Source organism: Hyaena hyaena, unplaced genomic scaffold, assembly GCF_003009895.1.
Source record: "Hyaena hyaena isolate Hyena2069 unplaced genomic scaffold, ASM300989v1 scaffold_65, whole genome shotgun sequence".
NCBI classification, from domain to species: Eukaryota; Metazoa; Chordata; class Mammalia; order Carnivora; family Hyaenidae; genus Hyaena; species Hyaena hyaena.
This window is the reverse complement of record NW_024080697.1, coordinates 1637744-1642762: the sequence shown is the minus strand read 5'-3', so window position 1 is coordinate 1642762 and position 5019 is coordinate 1637744. Positions and strand designations below refer to the sequence as shown.

Below are 5019 nucleotides of genomic sequence, written 5' to 3'. Positions count from 1 at the left end.
AGACCAGCAAGGGTGATTCTGAGAGTGGAAACCAGGTCCCACATGAGGCAAGCAGTTTGTACTAATATAGGGAGCAGGGAATGAGAGAGCAAAGCCTGCTTTAGGAAGTGAGAAAGGAGCACAAGATTGGACCTTGAAAGATTAAGGTCTAGTAAGTGGAGAAGAAGAGGAAACAGCTTTTTTTTTTTTTTTTTTAAATGTTCCATTTATTTCTGAAAGAGAGAGAGAGAGAGTGTGTGAGCAGGGGAGGGTCAGAGAAAGAGGGAGATACAGAATCTGGAGCAAGCTCCAGGCTCTGAGCTAGCTGTCAGCACAGAGCCCGACATGGGGCTCGAACCCACGAACCACGACGTAATGACCTGAGCCAAAGTCGGACGCTCAACCGACTGAGCCACCCAGGCGCCCCGGAAACAGCCTTTTAGACAGGTCTTTGCCTTGTTGGCAAGAAAGTCAGAGAGGAGGACTGAATCTTGTCCATTTCTAGACCTCTCTGCCTAGAGTGAAGGACTGTCACAGAACCTGCTGGGTGTTAAGGCCAACTTTCAAAGTGCAGAGAACACAAGGCTGTTACTAGACTCCACTTCTACAGGCAGTGAGGAGTCATTGAGGTTTTTGGTGTGGCGTGTCAATTTGTGCTCAAGGTCACTTCTATTGACTTAGCTGGTATGTTTGCAAGTCTACCTTCAGGTTACACACACCTGCCTTTATACACACACACACACAAACACACACACACACACACACACACACACACACAATTCCAATTCACAAAAGAGCAACTCTTTGATAATATAAGAACCTGCATTGACCTTGTTTTTTTTCCCTTGGCTTACTGATTCCTTAGTTCAGAGCAGAGCTGCCACTGGCAGGTAATGTGTTGGATATGATTAAACTGACTCTCAGTATCCAGTCCCACTTTTCACTGGTCTTCTTAAAAGTTAGAGAGCTATAGGGGCACATTGGTGGCTCAGTCGGTTAAGGGTCTGACTTTGGCTCAAGTCCATGATCTGGCAGTTCGTGAGTTGTAGCCCTGCGTCAGACTCTGCACTGACAGTGTGGAGCCTGCTTAGGGTCCTCTCTCTCTCTCTCTCTCCCCCTCTATCTCTGCCCCTCCCCAACTCACTTTTTCTCTGCCTCTCAAAATAAATAAATAAATTTATAAATAAATTATAAAAAAAAGCTAGAGAGCTATAAACTTATGTTTCTTGTACTCCTTTGTGCTAGGGTTCTGAACTATATAAATTAAGTTCCATTAATTAGATGTACTCATGAGAGATTTAAAAGGCAGAAGAGAGTCTGGAGTCACCTTCCTGATGCTTCGGCTATGTTCTGCTGAAAAGCAATGTCAAGGCCATGTGGACCTCTACAGCAGCATTCCAGTGTTCAATTTCCAGATCCACAAGTGCCGAGCAGAACTTGTGGCAGAAGAGCGACATGTGGTAGGTGATCCCTGGATTACAGCCAGCCATGGTGGTGAATTCTTAAACCAAGCTGTCTTGGGGCACCTGGGTGGCTTAGTCGGTTAAGCGTCCGACTTTCACTTAGGTCATGATCTCGCGGTGTGTGGGTTCGAGCCCCGCGTCGGGCTCTGTGCTGACTGCCAGCTCAGAGCCTGGAGCCTGTTTCAGTCTGTGACTCCCTCTCTCTCTGACCCTCCCCTGCTCACGCTGTCTCGCTCTCTCTCTCTCCTAGAAATAAATAAAACATTAAAAAAAACAAAAACAAAAACAAAAACAAGCTGTCTTATTAGTAGCCTCCTGGTTCTGGAGGAGTCGCAGCTCCCCTGGCAGGCCAGTTCTGTGGTGTTCTCATATTCATTCCAAGAGGGTGCTCAGTCCTCTGGTCCTTCTCAGAATTATAAAGTTATTGATATATTTCTTGCTTAAAATACCTTGAGTGGCTTCTGTTTCCTGCTCCAAAACTTAACTTCTGCAGCAAGAAGATATAAAAACATTGTTTTCCACTAAATAGACTCTCAAAAAATGTTCTTTTTTTTTGAGAGAGAGAGGGCACAAGTGAACAAAGGGCAGAGAGAGAAAGAGAGAAGAGACGGAGAGAGAGGGAGAGAAGTGGGGATCACCTAAAGTGGGGCTCTGCTCACCCAAAGAGGGCTCATGCTTATCCAAAGCAGGGCTCGAGCTCACCTGATGTGGGACTTGACCTCACAAACCATGAGATCATGACCTGAGCCAAAGTCAGATGCTTAACAACTGAGCTACACAGGTGCCCCTCTCAAAAAATATTCTTATAGTTGACATCCAACGTGTGATGAATTGAGGAGTATGGAGACGCAGGCCTCACAGTACATGAGCTTTTCTAGGATAATGTTCCCAGAGTGTGATACATATATTCCTAATGATATATATACCTCCTTCTATGGGAGAATTTTGAATAGTACATGGGTGAACAGTTACACAATTTTAGTAGATATGTATTTATTTTAATGTGTATTGGGAGAAAGTTTACAGGTAGCCTATCAGACCCGATTTTGTGAATCAGTGACTTCATGAATGGCATAACCTAAATTCTTCGTAAATAATTATTCACAAACATTACTGCTTATGGCAAGGCTAGCGTGGTAGCAAGTACTCCAGCAGAACATATAAATTGATTTTTATGAAAAATAGTAAGTAAATAACAGAGAGATGGCACACAGATTTGGCAAAAACCGTGAGGATGGTGTTCAAATGACTGAGGTTTGGGAAACTCTAGCCTAGTGATTCATTCTGATGAGTCCCCTCACAGTAAAAATAGAGATGGGGAGAAACTTGAGATCAAAAATCCAGTTCTCCAACCTATACCTGACCCCACTCTCAAACACCACCTTTCCTTTTGACTCCAGATATTACTGAAAGTCTGAACTGCTCCACAGTGTCACAGAGAAAACACCCAGAGCCTGCAGGGAGGTTATCACACATCAAAGCTGAATCAGCCCATCAGCAGTACCAAAGGGTGCGGTGAGGAGGAGAAACTGCAAAATGAGCCTGGATCTAGGAACAGCATGTATTCAGCACAGAGCCGTAAGTTCAGAAATACCAGACTTGGGTGTGTTTGTTGTGGAGACCTAGTACAGCGAAAGGGAGGGTAAGAACCCACGTTTACTCTCCTCAAAGGGAAAGCTGGCAAAGTCATCTCCCAAGGTTCCTGTCAAAAGCCACATGCCCCAGACATACTGACAAAATAAGGGGATGGCTAGGAGCCACCCTGCCTCTTTGTCCTGATTCTCATCCCTCAGACCTCAGAAGAGATACTGGAGAGAGATGACTCTAAATGTAATGAGTACAAATTGCAATGACTCCAAAGCTATACCTTGATAATACTTAACTGCAACAGCAGGGAGATAAGACAAGAAACTGGACCAGAGGACATTTAGAAAAAAGGGTCTAATAGGTCAGTGATTTCCAAATGCCTGTCTACGGACCAGTGTCCAGCTGCCCGCAGAATAATCATCTATATCGTGGATGGGTGTGTGTTTTTTAAATGTCTTCCAGCTTTATGAGATATAATTGACATATAATATTGTGTAAGTTTAAGGTGTACAATATGTTGGTTTGATATACTTATATATTGCAAAATGATTACCACCACCGGATGGGTGTGTGTTTTACTCTCCGTCGCCACCCAGGGCGCGTTCTGGTTCAGGCCAGAAGTGGACTCTCAGAATTGGTGTTTTTAACAAGGTGCCCGGTGATTCTAATGCTCTGTCTCTTTTGCAAACTACTTTTTGAGGCCTTGCGTCTCAAGTCTAGTTGCTTCCTTCCTCTTCCCACTTGGCTCAGCCTTCCATGTTGGGTGACTCTAACAGCTTGCTAACTCATCTCCTACCTCTCTCTTTCTTTAAACACTTCAGAGCTGAACCAATGATTCTAGAGCATAGGAAAATCACATAGGAGAGAGAAACCGGATTTAGTGTTTAAAAAGAGCTTTTCCTCTTGAGAAGAGTCATCTAACCTCTCAAAACTGCGGTTTTCCTCATTTTCAAACATAGGGGTCAATAAATGTGCTCACGTTGCTGGGCCATGTCATTTCTGCTTAAAAGTATGCAGTGGCTACTAGCGCATGCAGCGGTGGTCTGGCTGGCATCTCTTCCTTTGGGAACCATCTCCCTTTCCCTGTTCTGCAAAATTCTGGAGGACAATCAATCCCAGATCCCCTGAGGTGGGCACATGACCCAAGTAAAGCCAATCAGACTCTCCTGGAAATCTGAATTTTCAGTGGGGATTCAGGAATGGGAGGTTTGAAATTGAGTCTTGAGTTCATACTCTGGAGATATCCTCTTGCCTGATCAGTTAGTTCTTCCTTCAATTCTATAAACTCCCTGCTATCCTTCTAACAGATTGCCCCCTTTTTCTTTTCAGTTAACTCAGAATTGGTTACTGCCTGTTGAAACGGAAGAGCCCTAATCAGTACAGCTCCTCATTGCCTACAGAATGAACCATGACAACTTCTCATCCTGGGTTCTCCACATTGTGTTTATATCTCACTTGCTGGTCCTTGCCTAACTAAACATAAGCCTCTCTGTGACGATCCCTGCAGCTAAGTATTCCACTGTTTGCATTTTATGGGCAAGGAGGGTGTCTAACTCATCTTTGTACCGTGCTTAATGGCTTGATGTATTTTGATCAGATTTAATTGAGACTCAGCTCTGACATTTAAAAATAACAAAAGGCATTCTGTGGCTCAGAATAGAAATGGTTCCCAGAGATTAAGATTATAGAGAATCTGGGTACAAAACAAGGTATGGGGATACATATTTTTTTAAGTTTATTTATTTATTTTGAGAGAGACAGAGAAAGCCCGAGTTGGGGAGGGGCAGAGAGAAAGACAGAGAATCCCAAGCAGGCTCCCTGCTGCCAGCCCAGAGCCAGGTGCAGAGCTCAAACCCATGAAACTATCAGATCATGACCTTAGTCTAAACCAAGAGTCAGGCACTCTACAGACTGAGCTACCTAGGCACCCCCTGGGGATATTTTTAAAGCATATTATAAAGATATATTCTAGTCCTTTGGCTAGAAATTA

At 44.0% G+C, this 5019-nt stretch overlaps 1 long non-coding RNA gene across 1 annotated transcript; it reads left to right on the top strand.

Annotated features, from left to right (window-relative positions):
- Window positions 1–1228: 1228 nt before the first annotated feature.
- LOC120231905 lies at window positions 1229–4528 on the top strand. The gene is made up of 3 exons (XR_005528451.1): window positions 1229–1439; window positions 2843–3020; window positions 4359–4528. It is a non-coding gene; the product is annotated as an uncharacterized LOC120231905 (long non-coding RNA).
- Window positions 4529–5019: the final 491 nt, after the last annotated feature.